Consider the following 15,188-nt stretch of genomic DNA (forward strand, 5'->3'; position numbering starts at 1 on the left):
TGACTCCATGGCTACAAAAATTGTTTAAGACACAAATTAAACAAAGCTCAATATTTGAACCTATATTCAACCCGGGTTATTTTTTTTTTTTGTTTCATTGTTTGCTAGCTTGTTTGTTATTGCAAGTTTAGTTCTGCCAACAGCAGTTACAGGATTGGTTTCATAAAAGGAGTTTGAAACCATTGATTTCATATAGGCATTACTGGATCTCATAGGAGCAATGAGAAAAAAGATTTTATGCAGAAATGTTTATTCATTGGTATTCATTTCTTAAAGCTTTCTGTATTCTATGATAATATGACCTTTGTATTTTCTATTGACCACCATACTTGTATTCAATACAATACTTTATTTAAATATTAATGTATTAAGGCATATAAGTGTACCATATGTTAACTTTTGTTCTATTTGTTTCTTAACTTATACTACAGGGTTTAGATTTGGAAAAATATGTGAAATATGTCCTTGAAAACTTGAAACTAGATCTGTATAAATATTACAAAAACAATAATTTTGCATCAGTATGGTGAACAAGTAGCAACGTGCCTGAAGAATATAAATTGAATGTTCTCTAGAAGAATCGGTAAAGGTTAAAATTCATCATTTTAACTGATAGGCTTTCTTTGGGAAATAACTGATGCAGTGAATACAAAATGCTATGATAATTCTGTGTTTCTCCTCAGTGTTTTTTTTTTTTCCCCTTGAAAAACAGTATCTCTTCAATAATAAAGTGCACATTTTTTCATTCACTCTAGAACTAAGTTTCCTACAGTGCTTGTCTTCATACACAGCTGATAGTTTTTTCACTTTAAATGGAATCTTTTCATCTGAATAGAGTGAACCCTTCTGTCCATTTTAGGAGAGGTTGCACTTCTATAGGAAATACACAATGATTCAGATCATTTTAGGAAAAGATTTAACCTAGACATGGTATGAAGACTGGTTGCTAAATACCACATTTACTACCACAGTTTCCATAGTGATTTTCAGACTGTAGCAGGCTGGAGGCTGAACTAGAAAAATAGGCATAAATACAATTTATGCTAGAAATAATGACAGTATTTAGGAGCATCTGTTTGTCCCAGGCACTGCACCAATGGCAGTAACAGATGACTTTTCTTTTCAGAGTCCTACCATCTACTAAGTGAAGCAGAAAGGTACTGCCATCTTTCTATAGTTAGAAAATTGAGTTACAAAGAAATCAAAAGACATTTCTTTCACAGTCATATAGGAAGACTGCCACAGAAATGAACTCTGATCAGTTGAGTTTCAGACCAAGTTATAAACCAGATTTCAGTTTTCCATTGAGTAAATTAACTCCATTTAACTATTACTCAAACTGCAGATTAACCTCCTGTGCTGATGGTCAGAAGGAGCTGACTTGCATGTAAATCAGGTATCAATTTGTGGAGATTAGCTAATTCCAAGTAATATTATTTCTTTCTATCGTGTCAATACTTCTGCCCACAAAAGAGTCTCAGTGCAATGTGCTTTGTTAATTTGGGGTCCGAAACAGGCTTTTAACTGCCTTGCCAATTTAAAACTTATGAGTGTGAATAGACTGTGGTAATACAGAGACACACAAGTCCAGATTTGTATTTGGCATTTCTGGCAATCAGACTATCACTAGGTTTGAACATTTCCAAACTTTCTCCATGAGATATTAATTGCCCACTCTGAGTTTCAGGCAAGCTGTCATCCCCAGGAACAAGCTCCATGGCAGACAGACCCAGTAGCTCGGCACTGAGCACCATTTCAGTAGGCCAAGAAAAGAGCTACAGACACGCACTCAAGAGCCACTTTCAGAAACTGCACTGTGCCACTGTGGGTTAGGGGCTTTCTTAATTCACCTCCAGACAGACAAACCTCTCTAAAAGTTCACCACGAAAGGCACGGTGACTCTGAGTGTGTGTGTGTTTGTGTGAAGTTCACCTCTAATCTTTACATAAGCTAAGAATTGTTCCTGCTCCTTTCATATCTTTCTCTCTCCTTTTTTTCCTTCTCCTTCTGCAGGCTGTCCAGATAAGGATTTTCATTGTCATTGTTCCCACTCTAGTCTGAATAAGTGGAGTGTATGAAAAAGCCAATATCACAAAAGGACTCGCAAATACTGATGCCACCATTGGACTTGAATTTAAAGTTATCTCACAAGGACACTGTTAACATTTATCCTTCTCTCTGTAGGCCAACAAATTAAAATATTACTTGAAGTCTCAGATCAGTTTCTGCAAGAGCATTTCATTTTGATTGATGTCCTCTATTAATATCAGTGGTGCTAGTTAGCTTTAAGACACCCCAAAGGGTAGTCAGCTAGTTAAAACTCCAAATGAACCTCATGCCAGCTGTTTAGCCCCTTGAAAGTTTTGCTGAGCATTGACAGAAGACCTTATCTATCATTACAATTAAGTGCCTTTAGACTGTCCCTTCTAAGGGAAGTCAGCTGAAGTACCATCTGCTATTTTGCTTTCAGAACTCATTGGTCTCCTCTAAGCCAACCATTTTACTTTTGAAATTACATTTCTTTTTCAGGAGAGTGATGGGCTGATGAAGAAAACTTTTTGTTTTAATAATCAGCAGTTTCTATGATGTGACATAATTTTTGCAGTGCTCAAGGCCTTTTACAAATCAAAAGGAATCCAACTAAAACAGTAATTAATGTCAAATGACTAGTCACATACGGTCGTATTTAATTAAAAAGTTCTAATCTTTGATTAAAACTCCTCACACGTTCTTGTGACTGCAAACTGTTGTCTAAAAAGAGAAAGTAATTGGGTACATAATCTATTGTGTCTTCTAACTGACACCTGCTAATTGTCTCAGCAGCAAATGGCAACAATTTAATTTAGAAAGTCAAAAAGTTTATCTTGTATGTCCAACAGACTTTTTTTTCTGTATTATATTCCTTTCCACATTAGGAAGATCTCTTCCTGAGTGATCTTTATTCCTCTAAGAATCTTCTGCTCTCTAACAACATGATTTCCTATAGTAAATACAAAAGATATTATTTACAAAAGATATGATTCTTTTAATGTGCAGTAAATGTTTTAAATGCTATTAATCTCTTATTTTTTTTTCTAAATATTAATTTATCTGAACAGCAGATGCTGCAAACAGGTTTCTATACTCATAGCTTACAGGGAGAAAAGCAGGAGGAATAAGCCACAGAAATTACCTCCACAGGAATTCTGGCATTCAGAATTTCAGCTGGTGAAAAGCTGGCAGCTATAGCCACATTCAGCACTACAGTGAAGGATCTTGCCCCTTTTTCTCGTCCTCTTGAGATCTTAGCTTCAGCACCAGCGGTACAAAGAACACTGCTAAGGCAGAAGTGACTCAGAGGAAAGAATATTCTTTACCAGGTTCTACCCTTTTTTGCTTTTACTCATCAGTGCAGAGTCTAACTGTGATTTAGCAAAAATTATAGTCACTATTATGTCTGTGTTTACTGCTGAGGTGCTCTTTCTTTTGAGGCTTATGGTTAATCTGCTAGCTATATTTTTTTCTTTCGGTCTTCTATGGCATGATCATTTGTTGTCTGCAGTTTTACTGAACTAGAATTGTGACACTCCAAATATATTGGTACTCCCAGCTGAAATTCCCAACAAGAATTTTGTCTGCTTTATGTCTTATTTTACCAATATATTAAAAAGTCCTTTGGCATGTTGAATGAAGCATTCTCAGGGAAGAATACAATCACTGTCTTTTGACAGCACATGTTTCAAAGCCACACGTAATCCACAGAGCCAACTGGTAGATGAAGTGTGTCTGCAAATACATTTTGGTTCTGATGGCTTCAGACACCAGTGAGCTGTGACACCTCCAGTCAAAACTATCTACTTGGGCACAATAATTTTCAACTTTCTTGCAACCACAAACACATCTGGACCCACCCCAGTATCAGGCACTGGGAGGCTGCCACTACAAAGGGACCATTGCTACCCAAGTGGTGGCTGTGAAAGTGTCCATGTGGAGTGGCTTGATGGCACCCTCTAACTGACTTGAGTTCTACAGAGAATTCTAAGTCTTCTTAAAAGTATCTGTCCTTTTTCATCTATAAATTTACAAAGAAAGGAAAGAACTGCTTTCACTGCTGTACAGACAGAGAAATTGTAGCACCGAAAACAGAAATAATCTGTCCAGGATCACAGGCCTAATCAGTGGCAGAGTCAGCAAAATAAACAGGTGACAACCTGATTTCCATATTTCTTCTCTACAGTCAAAATATAAAAATAGCCATCAATACACATGAATGTATAGAGACAGATAACAATATAGATTATCTAGAAAGCTTTGTGACTTTTTCTAGTAAGCTGGCTGCAGCATGTCAATAGAATAGTAAATAAACACAGCAGGAGTCTTGACTACATTTTTTTTTACATAATCAACTTTCAAGTATCTGAATTTGGGCTCCTTGGCCAAATCATCTCTTTTCTCAATCTACAGTATCTTCAGTTATTCATCTTCTGTTCCTGCTTGCTTCATACCTTCATTATCTCTCACCTGCTGTGACCTCTTAGACACTGTAACCTTCTTCCCTCTAATCTCCCTCCTCCAGTCCACTCCAAACACTTCAGCCAAGGTTATCTTTCTTGTTCACGACTCTGATCATGTCAAGTCCTCTCTCAGTCCCTCAGGTGGTTTTCTGTCTCATTACTCTACAAGGTCAAATTTCTCCTCTGCAATTTTGAGGCTTTGCAAGAGTCTGCCTTAGTCCACCAGTGGTCTGAGTCCTTAGTCATTCCTGGCTCTGATACAGTCCTGCTTACTGTGTGTATCCATATCTCATGCATGACTTCCTTTTTCTATTCCCAAAACTGTTTACAGTGCCTAAAATATCCTCTCTCCTCTAACCTGCCAACAAACTTAACACTCCTCTTTCATGTTTCTTCCTGCATTCTCTGTAAATTTGCTTATGAGTGCTTTGGAGCAAAAGGCTTGTTTTTGAAAATATGAGGTGTTTGCAAAGTTGCAGGTATAACAATGAGTTGACAAAATAATTATGAAATTTACTTCATCATCTTGCATCACACTGTAAATAAAAATACAAAGTAGCATTTAAATATATTCATACTAAGTAAACAACAGAAATTTCTCCAATTCTCTTCTTCTCCAGATCTATCGCGCAGCAAGGGAAAGGAATAGTGGTTACTATGCGTGAGTAATATATACTTGACAAACTTGATTCTTTCACCAGATTGCCTTTCCTTTGATGGCTGACCACAACCAGCTGATACATATTTAAACCACAGCCTGGACTTTATGGTGGAGTAAAGTATACTTTTGATTCTCATTAAGACATGACCTCTGACAGCATGATATGAGTTCTGTGACTTTCTCACAAGAGCCTTGAGCCACGATTAATTTTGATTAATATATGCTGCTTTTCAACAAAACAGCTCCTACTGAAAAAAGACAGGTACACCTAAATCTGTAAAACAGAAAAAAAAAAGAATAAAGCGGATAATGTAAAGAAATCATAGGCAAAGCCTATATACAACAATTAAAACTGTTGGGCAAAAGTTTATGGCAGCAGTTTTATTTCTCTTCTCCTTAAAAAAAACAAAAACAAAAAAGCAAACAAAAAACCCCAAACAAACAAACAAACAAAAAAAAGAAGAAGAAGAAAAAAGCCACAGACACAACAGACCCTTTTATTCCTAGGAGTTTCCTCAGGCAAGGGGCATTTCAGCTTGTTTATCATACAAATCTTTCCCATAATTCAGCTATTAAGCAACAAGATTCTATAATCTATTGTCAGTTAAATTAATGTTTGTAAATCTTTATTGCTGATGGTATTATAATACCAGAAGTATCTAAGGGCAACTGCTATCAGCTTTATTGATAGAAGCAGTGGGAAATGGAAAGAAAAACTTGCAGCAGCAAATCAGTAACTCTTTCTGAAGCAAATGCAGTGTATGTGATACATTTCTTGTAGTTCAGGTATGAAATGAACTAACAAAAGGAATAATATAACACAAAAATTCTGGCCACACAAGATTTGCATCTTGAAATGTAATTAACTTGATTAATTAGAAGTATGCTTCTCAAACTGTTATATGTAGATAAATGAGAAACAAAAAAATCCACTAAAATTTCTGTATCTGATGCTACTGTGGGAAAACAATCCCCCTCTCCAATTTATCAAATTTGAACAGCAAAAGAGATAAAATGTGTCATTTTAAAGTGATACAGGAATTAATCTGGTTGAGAGCTCAACATACAATACTGGTCACTAGCTGCTTAAACTCAGACATGCTTTCACATTTGACACATGCTCCACACATCTGGAGACACATGCCAACCGTTCATCCATCTGCTCTAACAGTGTTGGTAGAAGTCTGCTTATTATTCTCTCTTTGAAATACACCAACAATACTAGAAATATTGACACCTATAATTAAAACATCATTAAATTCAACCATACCTGTTAATGTCAGGTGTAATTGCCCTGGTTTTAGTAAAAATGTACCAGAGACTCTACTCCCACTTTGTGGTGCTAGTGAGTTAGTGTTGACAATGACTAAAGCTAAATATTTTAATTGTATGTACCGTATTTGAAAAAAAAAATAAAAATTCAAATTTTACTCAAACAGACTATGTGTTCTTTTTCCAGTATATCTCTGAACCAAATTAAAGCAAAATTTCAGTGTGGTAGCCAAGTATATTTACATACTTAATAATTTACATTACCTTTTAATAGGATAGTATTCCCCTGGCTGGCGTGGTAGAAATCTTCCAAATTATTAACCCCAAATTAAAATCATTGTTGTGCTCACCTATACTAAGATTAAAAAAAAATCCACCCTATTTTCAGTACCACAGTGTGTACTTTTGCTGCCTTGGTAGTGAATGGCAAAATTCTATCTGATTTCAGAAGGATGAAGATAATTCTCCATGTTTGAAACTGGCTGTCTTCTAATCTTTCCTTCCTAATGAATAGAACACATTTATTCAATGCAAATTACATGAAGGCAGGAAGGCAGGAAGGCAGGAAGGCAGGAAGGGAGTCTTTGTTTAAGGTATGACAATAGTCGAGCACTGGTGTTTAGCCCATGGGTCTCAGTTTCCTTGTTGCTGTGGAACACAGCATCTTTCCATTTAACATTCCAGTTTCCTCCCTGTGTGATTTTCAGTGCTGTGACATTTAGAAGGGATGACAAAACCTCAATACTTGTTTATTCCATAGGTCAATATTCCAAATAGTTTCCTGATACATTAGAAATGTTAGCTGCATTACTGTTAATATTGACACCTGATATTTACTTCACAGAAGGAAAAAAGGTCATGTTTTTATCATCTCTTTCTTCCTAATTAATTGCACAAATATGCTTAATACTGGAAAAGACCTGTTAAACCAAATGAGAATTTGTTCTGTTCAGAAGGGTAAGTGCTAGGCCTTGGTTATACTATAGCCAACTATGAAGTGATTTAGTAATTTTAAATTCATGCCATTTATGCACAACAGTAAATCCTCCAACATATTGGTGTTTGCCCAACTCTGTGTATTAACCATTTTTGTTCCCTTTATGCGATAAGGTGTGAGCACTAATTGTCATTTTTCTTTTTTGGTACACTGACTGGAAGGAGGACATGTATTAGAATCTACCAGAGAGCATCCACAGCTTCAACTCTAAATGAACATACTGAAAAAGAATAATGTCTCCAAACAGAATAAAGAGATTATGTATTAATATTCAAATTTACTTTAGTTTTTTAGTAGAGGCCACACACCTTGTGTATGTGGGCACTTAGTGATGTATTGTTTAGGTCTGCCAGGTGTAATTTTGTATTATATCTTATTTTAAACTCTTTGAGATAGACAGCATAGACAATAATTTGATCTTTGAGGTCTTTCAAAATCCTCCTGTCAATTTTTAACATTTTTCTTTCATGCACTTATTCTATGATAAGTGGCTTTTCAGAGGTTCGGGTCCAATTCCCAGGCCACTGTAGCCAGTTGTTTGAGAGAGTTGCTGTTTACTACAAGACAATAAACAATGGCCCCTGTTTGTGAATGCTTTCCCATAAAGTCTGTAAACCAAAGAGCTTGCTACATTAAATGCTTTAGAAAAGTCACAAGCAAAACTTTAGCATTCTCCTCATTGGTTAAAAAAAAACCCAACCAAACGAAAAACCCCTGAAAGAAGCTGTGATTAAAAGTTAATTAATTAATTGTTTTTCTTTAGAAATTCAATTGCATGGGGACTTCTGTGATTTTTGCATCACATGAGCCAAATGATAACTGGATGATCATGTAGATGAAGGCTGAAATCTGGCTATGCTTTGATGAGCCTTTAGTAGGAAAATGCAACAAGCAGCTACTTGGTAAAGTTCTGCAAGAGAGCAGGATCAGGACTCCAGTCATAATACCATAGAGACAATTTATGTCTGCTGAAGAAGCAAATGCTATACTAACATGACTACAGCCTTTCAAGATCAGAGACAATGATCAGGAACACCACATTTTCTTAGAGAAGAAAACAGCAAAGAAATTTAAAATGCATTTCTTGAGCAGTTTTCTATATGATTATGTCTTGGAATAAGAGCTCAATAATGTCTGAATTCAGATATTTTTGTGACCTAATATACTTCATACAGATTGACACCTCATATTAGTAATTATTTTATCTTTCTTTTGCTCATATGTGGTCTTTTCTTGTCCAACACATGGGTTTTTTGATAGACATTTGTCACTGTACGATGACAACATCTAATATTAGTGTACCAATCACTACAAATTAATCTTTAATTTTGTTCTGGCACCCTCTCTTGAAAGAGAGGTGTGTGACCTGTTTCATCTTTATAAATTAAATTACCTACATACAAATTTTGCATATCTTTCAGTTAAAGCAAGCTAAGTAAAGAGAAAAGCTTTGCAACTGAAGAAACTTGCTGAGGTGTAAAATGGTCATTGTTTCTTGTGGGATTTCATTCCACTCTATTGAGACTGTCCACCAAAGATGTCAGTCGCTCTCCAGATAAACTATATTTATTCCAGACTGTTCTAATGGGACAAAAACCCAAAACTGTCAACCAGTCATCACAAAGGACTCAGTCTTTTTCATACTCTGAGTCATTAAGCACCTTCAAATAAGGGTGAGATGTTGAAATTGACTGGTGTGCTCTGAGGCAGGCTTTGCGCCCTCACACATCAGGTGGCAGCAAGCATTATGGAGGGGCTGCACTGCAGCACCCCAGCAGACAGAGTTTCCCAGGCAGTGAGGCTTCGTGGCCTCACCATTACACAAACGAGGATATAAGTGATCCTGGATCATCACTCACCATAACCAAAAGGCATGTTCTTGTGCCTCAGAGATGCTTACATACCCTTAACTTGTCTTTTCAGGTAAGTTTTTAACTTAAAAAGCAAATTTTACTTCTTTAGTAAAACTTTAAAGAGAAATCCTCCAAAAAGCATTTCATTTAGGTTTGATACAAGTTACTACATGTTAAACAGGAACTAGCTATTAAGAAATACAGAGCAAAAAACGGATAAAAAACTGAGTATATATTCCCTACATCTAAAGAAATGTATTTAAAATAATTATGCCATTTTAGTAACATAACCAACTCGTTAGCTCTAGATTAAATACCCATAGTGTAAAACAAATCTTACCTTAAAATATTACTCCTCCCCATATAGTACACCCTCCTTTACACACCACAGTGGACACATTGAATGAAATAGGCAAATGGCAGAAGTTAGCCCTTTAAATATTTAATGCCTCTGCACATTAAATAAAACTGTCTGCAACATATATTTTGTAGTGATTTATTTGCAATTCAGATGTTATCTCTAGATGTATGTAGAACCGTTAAGTCTGCTAACAATTTTAGAAATTATAATAATACAGAAAATTGTAGCAATTCATTTATGTTAATTTACTGACACTAAATTCCTCAGGGCAGCAGTCATGATGAATACACTTTCTTATATAAAACTAAACCTGTTTTGGTACCTAACACATCAATGTTAATGACAGAAATACTATCTAAGATTTATATTTGCATAGATCTGTTTGTTTGTTTATTTTTTTGCATCATTTATCCGACATACTCATTTTTTTAAAGAGTAAAAAGTTATTTTATGTACTCATCATTAAAATGCCTAAAAGGACCTAATTTCTAGGACATGGACACTTCACAATTTAAAAAAATCAAGCCTGTTCAATGTCTTTCATAAAGACAGAAAAATTCACTAAGCATTTTTAGTGGTCTCAAGTATTTCATATTTTAATTTTACGATCTGTTTTTGTTTTTGCAGCAGGTTATAGGATTTTTTAAATGTTAATTTTGCACCTTGGTTATTACATTCTGTTCAGGCTTTTTTATAGTACTGGCTTCTGACTAATCACTTATGACAAGACTGTAAGACAACAGTTTGCCTGCAGAAAGCGGGATGTATAGCAGCATCATCCCAGGAGCAAACAGAGAAGGGAATTATGACTTTTAGAAACATTATTTCCTCTCTTGCTTGCCTCTGGCTCTAAGGGGGGCACAAACCCCTACTGCTCTGTGCTGGCAGCCAACTGTCAGTTCATCTTATCTCAGATGGCCAATGTGTCGAGGGGATGAAGCCAAAGTCCTGCATGGCCTTGAGCACCAGCTGCCAATGCCCCATCAGGACAGGGACCAGTGGCCCCTCACAGGCTGCTGTCATCACTCTCCAGCTTTTGCTGTGACCTGAAGTCACACTAGCCCACGCCAGGAAGCAAGCCCTCAAGTCTCCCTTATTTTCCTGCACAGTGGGGATAAGAGTATTTGGCAATCCTATTTGGTGATTATGCCACCGAAACCAGTATTGAGACCCAATTTGGTAGTCAAACAAGGCAAAACAATCATCTCCTACCCCGTTACCCAGTTTTAGATATGCTGGACACATTGGCCAAGGGACTTCATTCTGTAATTCCTGAGAGCACATTCCTCAGAGGTGGGCCCCTGCCTGGATTCTCTCTTGCCATCAGGAGATGAAAGGGAGTTTCGTACAAATAAATGGCTTGTGTTGCACCTACAGACGTGTCAAACTTTGAAAACCTCATGCTCTAGACAGCCTTGCCTTGATGCTAATTGGTATGTTTTTCTTTAAAAAGTGAAGATTCTAACCTTTTACTTGACAGATATGTGGGCAAAATGCCACACAACATTTTGAAAGCTTATCTGTAGTCTGCTGTTTACAAGTCTTGTTTATGCTGGAGCTCACACAGGAGTATACAAATGAAAAGGGTTAGCAGGAACAAAACTGGATGGTTGGTTTCAAATAGATGTGTAAGCTGGCAAAGAAAGGTTTTCACCTACAAAAAGTCTAAAGATGTTGCTCCCTTTTAAAAGGCATACAAATGTAACACTTTACTCAACAGAATTTTTTATTATCATAATTTATTCCTAGTTGTGTCCCTGAACTTTTCGGATGGAGAGCAAAGACAGTTTCATTACCTGTTTTGGGTTGGTTGTTTTTTCTTTAGGATTTGTTTTTTTTTTCTAATCTTCTGAAATTGCAGCTAGGAGAGAGTAAATGGGATTCCATCTCGCTGAGAGATTTAGCAACAGAATTGTTTACAGTGTTGCAATCAGTCATGTTTAAAGTAGAGCTACTAACTGCATAACTAAATAAGGGAATACTTTGGAAACAAAAGGGTTGCATAACAGGTAAATTTAGCTTGTAGACTCTTTAGAATGCAATGTATAAGAAATTTCATGCACCTTTAGGAGATTTTGAAATTTTGTCAGCAGGTGCAAAATGCTAGTTTAGAAAAATGAAAATAAAAAAAAATTATGGAAATAACTAATTACCAGAAATCTGGATTAATTCCTTTGTTGTTGTTATTACTGGTTTTGTTTCCAGTATGAACTTTATCTCCAGCAAATTTATACACACAGATTACTTTGCACTTACAGTTCAGGCTTATTCTCTTCAGGAAACTGGAACTTGATTTCTAGCTGCACTTGGAAGTCAAAAGTTTCAAAGACAGTATCTTCATCCTACCTGGAGAGTAACTGTAAGAATACAGAGGCAGAGGTGAATTTCTGTGGATCAAGACTACCTAGTACTTTACATGGCAATTATTCTGGAGTCTTCCTCAATCTTCTGCTTTCTACCAATACTGGAACGTGGCAGCATCAGCTCTGAAGACACTGGTCTTCCTTCACATGAAAACTGCTGACCTGTCTGACTGATGTTACAGTCTTTAACCTCTAAGTAGTGCTTTGTGAAGAGAAAATGATGCATTGAACTTTACCACACTTCCTTGGGTACAGCCAGTAAACATTAGCTCTGAAGCAATTGTAATACTAAATACTAGAAAAGAGATTCAGTCACACACTGTATTGAGATTTCAGTGAATTCCAAAGTATTAATTATTATTAATGGTATTAATATAATATCATTATATTATTAGGGACATTCCTACATAAGAAGCATGAGAAATATCCAGTAGCTTTCTCAGACGGTCTTGGGTCAGTAATTTTGTTTGTTTGTTTTAATGAAGAGAAGGAAAATATTTGTTCCATACCAAATCTCACTGAGAATAACCTTAGTCTACTAGGTAGGGTATTTTTCTTAGAGTTTTTCCAGCACGTGATTTTGCCCTTAAACAGCTTTCATGGAACATATTTATCAAGAATTTTGCTAGGGTTTCCATTTTCTTTGATTTTCCTGATCTTTCATATCATCACATATGTTATTAAAATGTTACTTTAATTACAAAGGCCTAGAGCTACAGGACAAGGAGGAATGGCTTTAAATTGAAAGCAGGCAGGTTCAGATAAGGTATTAGGAGGAAATTCTTTACTGAGAGGGATATGGGGAACTGGTATAGATGGCCCACAGAACTGGAAGCATTCCCCATTCCTGGAAGCATTCAAGGCCAGGCTGGATGGGATTTTGAGCAACCTGGTCTAGTGAAAGGTGTCTGTGCCTGTGGCAGGGGTGTTGGAACTGGATGATTTTAAGGTCACTTCCAGCCCAAATCATTCTGTGATTCTATGATTTTGGCTTCTCCAACTTTTTCCTCTATCAGTATTTCTATTTGCAAAATATATATAATTTAGCCAGATCTTTGAGCTTGATCTGCTTCTACCTTTTCCTTAAAGCTAGCACTATCAGCACTCCCAGGAAAGTTTTAAATCTCGAAGGTAAGATTTTACCCAAAACAAAGCTTTATAAAACATCCAAAGTGAGACAGAATAGAAAAGGTGTAAATGAACACCCACTGGCTCATGCTGATGTAAGATGCTATGTCTTCTTGTCTGTGTATGATCCCAGTCCAGCAGCTCCCCCCAGGTTTGCAGATTATGTACAGTCCCCTCCCCAAGCCCAAGAGAATATTTTCTTTCCTTCCCCTCTGAGACTTAAATAGGAGTTCTGTTCCTCAATTTTCTCAGCATTTATTGGAGTTTCTGCTCACTCTTGTTTTCTTTCCCCCTTCCTCCTTCTCCTTTTTTGTCCTGCATTTCCATAAATTTCTTTATTTGACCATTCTCAAGGAATGGCACAATATTTCCAGAGTGCAGCCTAAGCCAAAGGGGAACAAGACAACAACCTGTCCTGCCATATAATCTTTAAAGGATGTAGGAGACATTAACCATTAACAATAACTGCAGTCAAACTAAATCTCATCTACTAAAACAAGTATTTCATAAAATTTAATGATGTTTATAAATATCTAAACAAATATTTAAATCATAATGACAGGTCTATGTGCTCTACTCGCTAACAAACTTGTCACAAATAATTCACAAAACAGATTTTCATCAGTAAACTACTTCATTATTCAGTGAAGTAAAACATATTGTTGTTGATCTCTATATGGTTTGATGTAATTTACTGTGCAAACAAAAATTGTCAGGTTTAAGAAAAATCCATACAATATTTGCTTCAGAAAAGTTTTAAAATGCTTCAGAGAATATCCTTTATTTGAAAATGCAGATATTTCCTTTTCTTTTTTACAAGATCTAGTGTCTATATTTACAGTATATTCCTATCTCACTGCTACTGGCAGTGCATGCATTATGTTAACATGTCAAGTCATATGATCATATTACTGTGCCATATCCTAACTCCAGCACTGGCATCATGTTATAACCAAATGGCTAAAGTGTTTTAAATGTTTAAGTTTTTTAAAGGAGGCTATGCAAGTAAAAACATCAGCCCCCTTGACCATTATCTGAGTGTCTCTGTCTCTCCATCATTCTTCCCAGCAATTCTGTGAACTACTGGACAATTTCAATCAAATTTGCAAGCGGTTTAAAGATGGTTTCAGTTTAAATTTCATTTCAGTTAGCGGGTATGTATGTGACATAAATCAATACCCTGAGAGAAGTAAAGGTAGCTGTTGTACCTTTCCAGGCAGCTGCTGCCTGGCCCAGCAGCATGTCCCTCTCAGCCAGCCACTCATATCTGCAGGGTAACCATCAGACACAGGAGGAATCTGGTAGTAGTAGCAAAAGGAAAATTAAAAGACACACCTGTAGGAAACCAGTTTTCAATATTTCAACTGCTCTTAAAGAAATTGCTTTTTAAAAAAAACTCATTAAGAAAACTTCTTAGTCTGTTTGAAACACACTGGGTTTGATCTCAGTGTGCCCTGCTTTCACTGTAATACAAAAAGCAAAAAATGTATCTGTATATTGTACTAAATAATGATTAAATAATGTGGCTGAAAAGCGGCATAAGAATACAAATCCTAAGACCTTACCTCTGGCCTAAAAGTTACCATTTCTGTAAGCCTAATGAATCTTTGTGGTTTTTTGTTTGTGTTTTCAAAATGATACAGGTATAACTGTAAGCATAGTATTCCCAGCTACATAGAAGCCATACGTATTAACTTTTTCAGTGACAATCTCAGGCTGAGTTCTTACTCATTAATTCCCTTTGCCTGAAGCCTTTTAAATAGCCCCGTGTTCTGCTTCAGCAGCCTTTTCCTACTCTTCTCTCTTCTTGGGCCCTATTCTCCCTTTAGCCCACTAACATCATTTGCTGACACTTACCCTCTCTTGCCTTTACCTACTGCCCTGTTATTTTGTGTTCCCTTTCTCAGCAACTCTCTCTTCTACATGTCTTGCTGGTGTGACCTCACAATTAAATTGACATAAAACTGCTCACATAGAGAGCAACAAAAGTGGTTTCATCTGCTATTCTGTTACTATTTTGAAACAATACCAATAAACAGAAAGAATGCCCTTTTAGTCTA

The 15,188-nt window shown here is 36.3% G+C and overlaps 1 long non-coding RNA gene across 8 annotated transcripts in view; it reads right to left on the bottom strand.

Moving 5' to 3' along the window:
* Nucleotides 1-15,188, bottom strand: part of LOC125321961 — a 34,416-nt gene that overhangs the window by 15,644 nt on the left and 3,584 nt on the right. For 6 of the 8 annotated variants that reach the window (XR_007201783.1, XR_007201788.1, XR_007201785.1 and 3 more), the window contains exons 4-5: nt 14,337-14,426; nt 11,894-11,994 (exon numbers count right to left, since the gene is read on the bottom strand). This is a non-coding gene — a long non-coding RNA (uncharacterized LOC125321961). Of the gene's footprint in view, nt 1-9,616; nt 9,653-11,893; nt 11,995-14,336; nt 14,427-15,188 lie in introns of all 8 variants that reach the window. The other 2 variants (XR_007201786.1, XR_007201782.1) reach the window with 1 other exon arrangement.

Source organism: Corvus hawaiiensis, chromosome 2 (assembly GCF_020740725.1).
Source record: "Corvus hawaiiensis isolate bCorHaw1 chromosome 2, bCorHaw1.pri.cur, whole genome shotgun sequence".
In the NCBI taxonomy this organism is placed as follows: Eukaryota; Metazoa; Chordata; class Aves; order Passeriformes; family Corvidae; genus Corvus; species Corvus hawaiiensis.